General features: G+C 38.7%; 1 protein-coding gene across 26 annotated transcripts in view; it reads left to right on the top strand.

The window, feature by feature from the left end:
• The window catches only part of LOC141279176 (uncharacterized), a 118,704-nt gene that overhangs the window by 44,389 nt on the left and 61,476 nt on the right, over positions 1–12,839 (top strand). For 7 of the 26 annotated variants that reach the window (XR_012333082.1, XR_012333093.1, XR_012333094.1 and 4 more), the window contains exons 1-2: positions 3,835–4,066; positions 7,092–12,839. The exon at positions 7,092–12,839 is cut by the window's right edge. The exons of 5 other annotated variants lie outside the window; for them this stretch is intronic. The gene's annotated coding sequence lies outside the window, so the exon portion shown is untranslated. Of the gene's footprint in view, positions 1–2,962; positions 3,779–3,830; positions 4,067–7,091 lie in introns of those variants that run through there. 14 more of the 26 variants (XR_012333083.1, XR_012333088.1, XR_012333090.1 and 11 more) reach the window with 8 other exon arrangements.

Below are 12,839 nucleotides of genomic sequence, written 5' to 3'. Positions count from 1 at the left end.
TGTTCCATTGATACATATTTCTGTTTTTGTGGCAGTACAATATTGTCTTGATTACTGTAGCTTTGTAGTATAGTCTGAAGTTAGGAAGTCTGATTCCTCCAGCTCCCTTTTTTTCCCTCAAGATTGCTTTGGCTATTTGGGGTCTTTTGTGGCTCCATACAAATTTAAGAGTTTTTGTTCTAGTTCTGTAAAAAAAAAATGCCACTGGTAATTTGATAGGGATTGCATTGAATCTGTAGATTGCTTTGGGTAGTATAGTTATTTTCACAATATTGATTCTTCCAATCCAAGAACATGGTATATCTCTCCACCTGTTTGTGTCATCTTTGATTTCTTTCACCAGTGTCTTATAGTTTTCTGAGTACAGGTCTTTACCTCCTTAGGTAGGTTTATTCCTAGGTATTATATTCTTTTTGTTGCAGTGGTAAATGGGATTGTTTCCTTAATTTCTCTTTCTGATCTTTTGTTGTTAGTGTACAGGAATGCAAGAGATTTCTGTGCATTAATTTTATATCATGCAACTTTACCAGTTTCATTGATGAGCTCTAGTAGTTTTCTGGTGGCATCTTTAGGATTCTCTATGTATAGTATGATGTCATCTGCACACAGTGACAGTTCTACTTCTCCTTTTCCAGTTTGTCTTCCTTTTATTTCTTTTTCTTCTCTGATTGCTGTGGCTAGGACTTCCAAAACTATGTTGAATAATAGTGGCAAGAGTGGACATCCTTGTCTTGTTCCTGATCTTAGAGGAAATACTTTCAGTTTTTCACCATTGAGAATGATGTTTGCTGTGGGTTTGTCATATATGGCCTTTATTACGTTGAGGTAGGTTCCCTCTATGTCCACTTTCTGGAAAGTTTTTATCATAAATGGGCATTGAATTTTGTCAAAAGCTTTTTCTGCATCTATTGAGATGATCATATGGTTTTTATTCTTCAATTTGTTAATATGGTTTTCCCCATTGATTAATTTGCGTATATTGAAGAATCGTTGCATCCCTGGGATACATCCCACTTGACCATGGTGTATGATCCTTTTAATGTGCTGTTGGATTCTGTTTGCTAATATTATTTTGAGGACTTTTGCATCTATATACATCAGTGATATTGGTCTGTAATTTTCTTTTTTTGTAGTATCTCTCTCTGGTTTTGGTATCAGGGTGATGGTGGCCTCGTAGAATGAGTTTGGGAGTGTTCCTTGCTCTGCAGTTTTTTGGAAGAGTTTGAGAAGGATGGGCGTTAGCTCTTCTCTAAATGTTTGATAGAATTCACCTGTGAAGCCATCTGGTCCTGGACTTTTGTTTGTTGGAGGATTTTTAATCGTGGTTTCAATTTCATTTCTTGTGATTGGTCTCTTCATATTTTCTAATTTTCCTGTTCAGTCTTGAAAGGTTCTACCTTTCCAAGAATTTGTCCATTTCTTCCCGGTTGTCCATTTTATTGGCAGAGTGTTGCTTTTAGTAGTCTCTTATGATCCTTCATATTTCTGCGGTGTCTATTGTAACTTCTCCTTTTTCATTTCTAATTTTATTGATTTGAGTCCTCTCCCTCTTTTTCTTGGTGAGTCTGGCTAAAAGTTTATCAATTTTGTTTATCTTCTCAAAGACCCAGCTTTTAGTTTTATTGATCTTTGCTATTGTTTTCTTTCTTTCTATTTCATTTATTTCTGCTCTGATCTTTATATTTCTTTCCTTCTACTAACTTTGAGTTTTTTTGTTCTTCATTCTCTCGTTCCTTTAGGTGTAAGGTTAGATTGTTTATTTGAGATTTTTCTTGTTTCTTGAGGTAGGCTTGTATTGCTATAAACTTCCCTCTTAGAACTGCTTTTGGTGCATCCCATAGTTTTGGATTGTCGTGTTTTTTCTGTCATTTGTGTCTAGGTATTTTTTGATTTCCTCTTTGATTTCTTCAGTGATCTCTTGGTTATTTAGTAACGTATTGTTTAGCCTCCATGTGTTTGTGTCTTTTACGTTTTTTTCCCTGTAATTTATTTTTAGTCTCATAGTGTTGGGGTCAGAAAAGGTGCTTGATATGTTTTCAGTTTTCTCAAATTCACTGAGGCTTGATTTGTGGCCAAAGATGTGATCTGTCCTGGAGAATGTTCCGTGTGCACTTGAGAAGAAAGTGTAATCTGCTGTTTTTGTATGGAGTGTCCTATAAATATCCATTAAATCTCTCTGGTGTATTGTGTCATTTAAAGCTTGTGTTTCCTTATTAATTTTCTGTCTGGATGATCTGTCCATTGGTGTATGTGACATGTTAAAGCCCCACATCATTATTGTGTGACTGTTGATTCCCTCTTTTATAGCTGTTGGCATTTGCCTTATGGATTGAGGTGCTCCTATGTTGGGTGCATATATATTTATAATTGTTATATCTTCTTCTTGGGTTGATCCCTTGACCATTATGTAGTGTCCTCCCTTGTCTCTTGTAACATTCTTTATTTTAAAGTCTATTTTATCTGATACGAGTATTGCTACTCCAGTTTTCTTTTGATTTCCATTTTCATGGAATATCTTTTTCCATCCCCTCTCTTTCAGTCTGTATGTGTCCCTAGGTCTGAAGTGGGTCTCTTGTAGACAGCCTATATATGGGTCTTGTTTTTGTATCCATTCAGCGAGCCTGTGTCTTTTGGTTGGAGCCTTTAATCCATTCACATTTAAGGTGATTATCAATATGTATGTTCCTGTTACCATCGTCTTAATTGTTATGGGTTTGTTTTCGTTAGTCCTTTTTTTCTCTTGTGTTTCCCACTTAAGTTCCTTAGCATTTGTTGTAGAGCTGGTTTGGTGGGGGTGAATTCTCTTAGCTTTTGCTTGTCTGTAAAGCTTTTGATTTCTCTGTCGAATCTAAATGAGATCCTAAATGAGATCCTTGCCGGGTAGAGTAATCTTGGTTGTAGGTTTTTCCCTTTGATCACTTTAAATATATTGTGCCACTCCCTTCTGGCTTGTAGAGCTTCTGTTGAGAAATAGCTGTTAACCTTATGGGAGTTCCCTTGTATGTTATTTGTCATTTTCCCCTGTTGCTTTCAATAATTTTTCTTTGTCTTTAATTTTTGTCAATTTGCTTACTTTATGTCTCGGCATGTTTCTCCTTGGGTTTATCCTGCATGGGACTCTCTGTGCTTCCTGGACTTGGGTGGCTCTTTCCTTTCCCATGTTAGGGAAATTTTCGACTATAATTTCTTCACATATTTTCTCGGGTCCTTTCTCTCTCTCTTCTCCTTCTGAGACCTCTATAATGTGAATGTGTTTAGAGGTGCCTTTAATATCGTCCCAGAGGTCTCTTAGGCTGTTTTCATTTCTTTTCATTCTTTTTTCTTTACTCTGTTCTGTGGCAGTGAATTCCACCATCCTGTCTTCCAGGTCACTTATCTGTTCTTCTACCTCAGTTATTCTGCTATTGATTCCTTCTAGTGTATTTTTCATTTCAGTTATTGTATTCATCTCTGTTTGTTTGTTCTTTAATTCTTCTAGGTGTTTGTTCTTTAATTCTTCTAGGTCTTTGTTAAACATTTCTTGCATCTTCTTAGTCTTTGCCTCCATTCTTTTTCCGAGGTCCTGGGTCATCTTTGCTGTCATTATTCTGAATTCTTTTTCTGGAAGGTTTCCTATCTCCACTTCCCTTAATTGTTTTTCTGGGGTTTTATCTTGTTCCTTCATCTGGTACATAGTCCTCTGCCTTTTCATTTTGTCTATCTTTCTGTGATTGTGGTTTTAATTCCGCAGGCTGCAGAATTGTAATTCTTGTTGCTTCTGCTGTCTACTGTCTGATGGGTGAGTTACTTGTGCAAGCTTCCTGATGGGAGGGACTGGTGATGGGTAGAGCTGGGTGTTGCTCAGGTGGGCAGAGCTCAGTAGAAGCTTAATCAGCTTGTTTGCTGATGGGTGGGGCTGGGTTCCTTCCCTGTTGGTTGTTTGGCCTGAAGTGACCCAGCACTGGAGCCTACCTGGCTCTTTGGTGGGGCTAATGGCAGACTCTGGGAGTGCTCACGCCAGTGTCCTTGCCCTGCAGTGAGCCACAGCCACCCCCTGCCTCTGCAGGAGACCCTCCAACACTAGCAGGTAGGTCTGGTTCAGTCTCCTGTGGGATCACTTCTCCTTCCCCTGGGTCCTGATGCACACACTACTTTGTGTGTGCTCTCCAAGAGTGGAGTCTCTGTATCCCCCAGTCCTGTCAGAGTCGTGCAATCAAATCCCACTAGCCTTCAAAGTCTCATTCTCTGGGAATTCCTCCTCCTGTTGCCAGACCCTCAGCTTGGGAAGTCTGATATGGGGCTCAAAACCTTCACTCCAGTGGGTGGACTTCTGTGGTATAATTGTTCTCCAGTTTGTGAGTCACCCACCCGGCAGTTACGAGATTTGATTTTATTGTGATTGCGCCCCTCCTACCATCTCATTGTGGCTTCTCCTTTGTCTTTGGACGTGGGGTATCTTTTTTGGTGAGTTCCAGTGTCTTCCTGTTGATGACTGTTCAGCAGTTAGTTGTGATTCTGGTGCTCTCACAAGAGGGAATGAGTGCACGTCCTTCTACTCTGCCATCTTGAACCAATCTCTGAAGCATTCCATATTTTAAAAAAATTCCTGGGTTCCAAGACATATATATTTTGGTAGGTCTGAGGTGGAGCCCAGGAATCTGTATGTAATAACCACTCCAGGTGATTCTGGTGCAGGTGATCCTTATCTTTCGTTGTGAGAAACACTGCAAATCTCACTCAGAAAAAGCAGAGAAACACGTGTGAGTGTGAGGCAGTAGGGCTGAACCAATTGCACATGAGTTGCACCTTCTTTGGATCCCAGTGGTTCAATAAATAAAGCTTTTGAACAGCATGTATATTCTGCCTAGTTCTAAACTTATTTGTACACTTGCCTCCACTCCCAAAAGACTGTAAGCTCCCTGAAACACAGGAATTATGTGGTATACTGACATTTGTATCTTCAGCTCGACTCACCCCCTGCCTTCTTATTGAGAAGATGCTCAGTAATGTTTGTTAAATGAATGAAGACAATAAGGGTATAAATGTAATTGAAAGAGTGTGATTGAAACAGAGAGGGGTTTAGTCTTGGCCTCCTTTCACCCACCAGCTAGCTATGAGACCTTAGAGTCACTTTATCTCCTGATGTCTCAGCCCTGCATTTGTTACATGAGAGATCAGTTTCTTCCTCCTTCATAGGGCTTCTGCGGGGTAAAAATGATATAATGTATGTTAAAATTTCCTTGAAATTGCAGAGCCACTTGTTTTCATTTTTTTAGAGTGCAACTGTCTATTTTTCTAACCTTTTTTCCTGTGAATGAGTGCAAGGTTATATGACTGGGGCAAAGTACACAACATTCACTTCTGGCCATTATGGGGAAGCAAATTCTATTATTTGGAATTTAAAAGAACTACATGACTTTTCCAACTTCAAGGAGAGTGAAAAATAAATTCGATACTAAAAATTTATAATGTAAATGGAATAACTGCCCCACAAATAATGGGCAGTACAAAGGAAGGGAGGTACACAGGAGCAAATTAACTATTCACATTGATGTTTGATTCTGAGATGGGGACTTTCAGATACCTGTGTTTAATGAAATGATCTCTGAATTTTAGTGGCTCCCCTAAGATCACCATAAAAGGTAACAGTTATCTGCTAAGATGAGCTGAAAAGTACAAGTATATAACATCCCTTTCAAAACCTCAAGGTAGAGATTATGATTACCCCTCAAGCTGTAAAGAACCAAAGAACTGAAAGAAACTAGGTCACTTACAAGAGGTGATGTGCCCTGGGTAGTAAATGCTGGTCCAGGACTGGAGCCAGTTTATATCCCGATGAGGAAAATAAGGACAATGTAGTGAGTTTTCCATGAAGCTATTTATTCAGTTGAGCCTACTGTCTTTAATGTATGTATGTATTTATTATTTTAGTAACTTTAAAAAATTATAGTTGATTTACAATATTTTATTAGTTTCAGGTGTACAGCATAGTGATCCAGTATTTTTGCAGATTATAGTCCATTATAGGTTATTACAAGATAATGGCTATAAATCCCTGTGTTATAGAGTAAATTCTTATTACCTATTTTATACATAGTAGTTTGTGTCTGTTAACCCATACCCCTAATTTGTCCTTCTCCCCTTACCTCTCCCCTTTGGTAACCACAAGTTTGTTTTCTATATCTGTGAGTCTGTTTCTGTTTTGCATATATATTCATTTGTATTAGGTTTTAGATTCCACATGTAAATGATATCAGACAGTATTTGTCTTTCTCTGACTTATTTCACTAAGCATAGTATTCTCTAGGTCCATCCACATTTCCACAAATGGCAAAATTTCATTCTTTTTTATGGCTGAGTAGTATTCCATTGTGTGTGTGTGTGTGTGTGTGTGTGTGTGTGTGTGTGTGTGTATGTATGTGTGTGTATAGCACATCTTCTCAATCCAGTCATCTGTTGATGGGCTCTTGGGTTGCTTCTATGTCTTGGCTATTGTAAATAGTATTGTTATGAACATTAGGGTGCATATATCTTTTTGAATTAGCATTTTTGTTTTTTTCTGGGTAAATGCCCAGGAGTGAAATTGCTGGATCATATGGTAGTTCCATTTTTAGTTTTAAAAATTTTTTCAATAGGTCTTTATTGGAGTATAATTGCTTCACAATACTGTGTTACTTTCTGTTGCCCAACAAAGCAAATCAACCATATGCATACACATGTCCCCATATCCCCTCCCTCGTGAGCATCCCTCCCATCCTCCCTATCGCACCCCTCTAGGTCATCACAAAGCACTGAACCCATCTCCCTGTGCCATGCTGCTGCTTCCCACCAGCCAACTATTTTACATTCAGTAGTGTATATATGTCGATGCTACTCTCACTTCACCTCAGCTTCGCCCTCCTACCCCATGTCCTCAAGTCCATTCTCTGTGTCTGCCTCTTTATTCCTACCCTGCAGCTAGGTTCATCAGACCATTTTTTATTTTAGATTCCATGTATATGTGTTAGCATACGATATTTGTTTTTTCTTTCTTACTTCACACTATATGACAGACTGTAGGTACATCCACCTCACTACAAATAACTCAATTTTGTTTCTTTTTTTTTTTGCAGTATGCGGGCCTTTCACTGTTGTGGCCTCTCCCGTTGCGGAGCACAGGCTCCAGACGTGCAGGCTCAGCGGCCATGGCTCACAGGCCCAGCCGCTCCGCGGCATGTGGGATCTTCCTGGACCGGGGCACGAATCCGTGTCCCCTGCATCGGCAGGTGGACTCTCAACCACTGCACCACCAGGAAAGCCCTCAATTTTGTTTCTTTTTATGGCTGAGTAATATTCCATTGTATATATGTGCCACATCTTATTTATCCATTCATCTGTCGATGGACATTTAGGTTGCTTCCATGTCCTGGCTATTGTAAATAGAGCTACAATGAGCATTGTGGTACATGTCTCTTTTTGAATTATGGTTTTCTCAGGATATATGCCCAGTAGTGGGATTGCTGGGTCATATGGTAGTTCTATTTTTAGTTTTTTAAGGAACCTTCATACTGTTCTCCATAGTGGTTATATCAATTTACATTCCCACCAACAGTGCAGGAGGGTTCCCTTTTCACCACACCCTTTCCAGCATTTATTGTTTCTAGATTTTTTGATAATGGCCATTCTGACTGGCGTGGGGTCATCGCAGTTTTGATTTGTATTTCTCTAATAATTAGTGATGCTGAGCAACTTTTCATGTGCCTCTTGGCCATCTGTATGTCTTCTTGAAGAGATGTCTATTTAGGTCTTCTGCCCATGTTTTAACTGGATTGTTTGGTTTTTTTTGATATTGAGCTCCATGAGCTTTTTGTGTATTTTAGAGATTAACCTTTTGTTTGTTGTTTCATTTGCAAATATTTTCTCCCATTCTGAGGGTTGTCTTTTTGTCTTGTCTTTGGTTTCCTTTGCTGTGCAAAAGCTTTCAAGTTTAATTAAGTCCCATTTGTTTATTTTTGTTTATATTTCTGTTACTTTAGGAGGTGGGTCAAAAAAGGTCTTGCTGTGGTTTATGTCAAAGAGTGTTTATCCTATGTTTTCCTCCAAGAGTTTTATAGTGTCTGATCTTACATTTAAGTCTTTATTCCATTTGGAGTTTATTTTTGTATATGGTGTTCGGTAGTGTTCTCATTTCATTCTTTTACATGGAACTGTCCAGTTTTCCCAGTACCATTTATTGAAGAGGCTGTCTTTCTCCATTGTATGTTCTTGCCTCCTTTGTCATAAATTAGGTGCCCACATGTGTGTGGGTTTATCTCTGGGCATTCTATCCTGTACCATTGATCTATATTCTGTTTTTGTGCCAGTACCATACTTTCTTGATTACTGTAGCTTTGTGGTATAGTTTGAAGTAGGCGAGCCTGATTCCTCCAGCTCCGTTTTTCTTTCTCAAGATTGCTTTGGCTATTGGGGGTCTTTTATGTTTCCATATGAATTGTAAGATTTTTTTTTCTAATTCTGTGAAGAATGCCATTGGTAATTTGATAAGGATTGCATTGAATCTGTAGATTGCTTTGGGTAGTATAGTCATTTTCACAGTATTGATTCTTCCAATCCAAGAACATGGTATATTTCTCCATCTGTTTATGTCATCTTTGATTTCTTTCACCAGTGTTTTATAGTTTTCTGAGTACAAGTCTTTTCCCTCCTTAGGCAGGTTTATTCCTAGGTATTTTATTCTTTTTGTTGTAGTGGTAAATGCGAGTGTTTCCTTACTTTCTCTTTCTGATTTTTCATTGTTGGTGTATAGGAATGCCAGAGATTCTGTGCGTTGCACAGGATTTCTGTGCAATCCTAAGGTGGCATCCTTAGGATTTTCTATGTATAGTATCATGTCATCTGCAAACAGTTTTACTCCTTTTCCAATTTGTATTCCTTTTATTTCTTTTTGTTCTCTCATTGCTGTGGCTAGGACTTCCAAAATTATGTTGAATAAGAGTGGTAATAGTCTTATTTCTGATCTTAGTGGAAATGCTTTCAGTTTTTCACCATTGAGTGTGATGCTTGCTGTGGGTTTGTCATACATGGCCTTTATTATGTTGAGGTAGGTTCCCCCATGCCCGTTTTCTGGAGAGTTTTTATCGTAAATGGGTGTTGAATTTTGTCAAAAGATTTTTCTGCATCTATTGAGATGATCATACGGTTTTTATTCTTCAGTTTGTTAATATGGTCTGTCACATTGATCGATTTGCGTGTATTGAAGAATCCTTGCATCCCTGGGATACATCCCACTTGATCATGGTGTATGATCCTTTTAATGTGCTGTTGGAATTTGTTTGCTAGTATTTTGTTGAGGATTTTTGCATCTATATACATCAGTGATATTGGTCTATACTTTTCTTTTTTTGGGATATCTTTTTCTGGTTTTGGTATCAGGGTGATGGTAGCTTCGTAGAATGAATTTGGGAGTGTTCCTTCCTCTGCAATTTTTTGGAAGAGTTTGAGAAAGATTGGTGTTATCTCTTCTCTAAATGTTTGATAGAATTCGCCTGTGAAGCCATCTGGTCCTGGACTTTTGTTTGTTGGAACATTTTTAATTACACTTTCAATTTCATTACTTGTGATAGGTCTGCTTATATTTTCTAATTCTTCCTGGTTCAATCTTGGAAAATTGTACCTTTCCAAGAGTTTGTCCATTTCTTTGTGGTTGTCCATTTTATTGGAATATAGTTGTGCATAGTAGTCTCTTAAAATCCTTTGTATTTCTGCAGTGTCATTTGTGATTTCTCCTTTTTCATTTCTAATTTTATTGATTTGAGTCCTCTCCCTTTTTTTCTTGATGAGTCTGGCTAAGGGTTTATCAATTTTGTTTATCTTCTCAAAGAACCAGCTTTTAGTTTTATTGATCTTTGCTTTTGTAGTCTTCGTTTCTGTTTTGTTTATTTCTGATCTTTTTTTTTTTTTTTTTTGCAGTACGCGGGCCTCTCACTGCTGTGACCTCTCCCGTTGCGGAGCACAGGCTCCGGACGCACAGGCCCAGCCGCTCCGTGGCATGTGGGATCTTCCTGGACCGGGGCACGAACCCGTGTCCCCTGCATCGGCAGGCAGACTCTCAACCACTGCGCCACCAGGGAAGCCCCTATTTCTGATCTTTATGATTTGTTTCCTTCTACTGACTTTGGGTTTTCTTTGTTCTTCTTTCTCTAGTTGTTTTAAGTGTAGGGTTAGATTGTTTATTTGAGATTTTTCTTGTTTCTTGAGGTGAGATTGAATTGCTATAAACTTCCCTCTTAGAACTGCTTTTGCTATGTCCCACAGGTTTTGGGTTGTCGTGTTTTCATCATCATTTGTTTCTGTGTATTTTTTAATTTCTTCTTTGATTTCTTCAGTGATCTCTTGGTTATTTAGTAGCACACTGTTTAGCCTCCATGTATTTGTGTTTTTTACAGTTTTTTTCATGTAATTGATTTCCAGTCTCGTAGCGTTGTGGTCAGAGAAGATGCTTGATACGATTTCAGTTTTCTTAAATTTTCTGAGGCTTGACTTGTGACCCAAGATGTGATCTATCTTGGAGAATGTTCCACGTGCACTTGAGAAGAGAGTGTATTCTGCCACTTTTGAGTGGAATGTTCTATAAATATCAATTAGATCTATCTGGTCTATTGTGTCATTTAAAGCTTGTGTTTCCTTATTTATTTTCTGTTTGGATGATCTGTCTGTTGGTGTAGGTGGGGTGTTAAAGTCCCCTACTATTATTGTGTTATTGTTGATTTCTCCTTTCTTGGTCGTTAGCATTTGCCTTACGTATTGAGGTGCTTCTATGTTGGGTGCATGAACATTTATTAATGTTACATCTTATTCTTGGACTGATCCTTTGATCATTATGTAGTGTCCCTCCTTATCTCTTGTAACAGGCTTTATTTTAAAGTCTATTTTATCTGATATGAGTATTGCTACTCCAGCTTTCTTTTTTAAAATATTTATTTATTTATTTATTTATGGCTGTGTTGGGTCTTCGTTTCTGTGCGAGGGCTTTCTCTAGTTGTGGCAAGCGGGGGTCACTCTTCATCACGGTGCACAGGCCTCTCACTATCGTGGCCTCTCTTGTTGCAAAGCACAGGCTCCAGGTGTGCAGGCTCAGTAGTTGTGGCTCACGGGCCCAGCCACTCTGCGGCATGTGGGATCTTCCCAGACCAGGGCTCGAACCCGTTTCCCCTGCATTGGCAGGCAGCTTCTCAACCACTGTGCCACCAGGGAAAGCCTCCAGCTTTCTTTTGATTTCCATTTGCATGGAATATCTTTTTCCATCCCTTCACTTTCAGTCTGTATGTGTCCCTAGGTCTGAAGTGGGTCTCTTGTAGACAGCATGTATAAGGGTCTTGTTTTTGTATCCATTCAGTGAGCCTGTGTCTTTTGGTGGGACATTTAATCCATTTACATTCAGGTTATTATCGATATGTATGTTCCTATTACCATTTTCTTAGTTTTGGGGGGTTTGTTTTTGTGGGTCTTTTTCTTCTCTTGTGTTTCCCACTTAGAGAAGTTTCTTTAGCATTGTTGTAGAGCTGGTTTGGTGGTGCTGAATTCTCTTAGCTTTTGTTTGTCTGAAAAGCTTTTGACTTCTCCATTGAATCTGAATGAGATCCTTGCTGGGTAATCTTGGTTGTAGGTTTTTCTCTTTCATCAGTTTAAGTATATCCTGCCACTCCCTTCTGGCTTGCAGAGTTTCTGCTGAAAACTCAGCTGATAACCTTATGGGAATTCCTTTGTGTGTTATTTTTTGTTTTTCCCTTGCTGCTTTTAATATTTTTTCTTTGAATTTAATTTTTGTTAGTTTGATTAATATGTGTGTTGGTGTGTTTTTCCTAGGTTTATCCTGTATGAGACTCTCTGTGCTTCCTGGACTTGGGTGACTATTTCCTTTCCCGTGTCAGGGAAGTTTTCAACTATAATCTCTTCAAATATTTTCTCAGACTGTTTCTTTTTCTCTTCTTCTTCTGGGACCCCTATAATTCGAATGTTGGTGCAATTAGTGTTGTCCCAGAAGTCTCTGAGACTATCTTCAATTCATTTCATTCTTTTTTCTTTATTCTGCTCCTCAGCAGTTATTTCCATCATTTTGTGTTCCAGCTCAGTTATTTGTTCTTCTGCCTCAGTTTTTCTGTTATTGAATCCTTCTAGTGTATTTTTCATTTCAGTTATTGTGTTGTTCACCTGTGTTTGTTTGTTCTTTATTTCTTCTACATCTTTGTTAAACATTTCTTGTATTTTCTCAGTCTGTGCTTCCATTCTATTTCCTAGATTCTGGATCATCTTTACTATCATTACTCTGAATCCTTTTTCAGGTAGACTGCCTATTTCCTCTTCATTTATTTGGTCTTGGAGGTTTTTACCTGCTCCTTAATCTGTGACATTCTTTTGCCGTCTAATTTTTTTTTTTTTAATGAGTGGGATTGTGTTCCTGTCTTACTGGTTGTTTAGCCTGAGGCTTCCAACACTGGAGTTTGTAGGCTATTGGGTAGAGCTGGGTCTTGGTGCTGAGATGAGGAACTCCAAACTCCAGGAGACCTCACTCTGATGAGTATTCCCTTGGGTCTGAGGTTCTCTGTTAGTCCAGTGGTTTGGACTCGGAGCTCCCACTGCCGGAGCTTTGGCCCAACCGTGGGCTCGATAACCAAGATCCTGCAAGCTGCGTGGGGTGGCAAAAAAAGAAACAATATCAAAGTAAAAAATAAAATTAGACTAGGAAACTATCAGATATGTTAGAAAGAATGTAAAAATAAAAATATAGACGAATCAACAACTGGAAGGTACATCAGTACCACAATAGGAAAAAAGAGGAGGAGGGAAAAGAAAAGAAAAACAAAACAAGGGGAAAAGGCCTT

Source organism: Tursiops truncatus, chromosome 7 (assembly GCF_011762595.2).
Source record: "Tursiops truncatus isolate mTurTru1 chromosome 7, mTurTru1.mat.Y, whole genome shotgun sequence".
NCBI lineage: Eukaryota > Metazoa > Chordata > Mammalia > Artiodactyla > Delphinidae > Tursiops > Tursiops truncatus.
The sequence above is the reverse complement of the archived record's forward strand: the minus strand, read 5'-3'. Positions and strand labels throughout refer to the sequence as shown.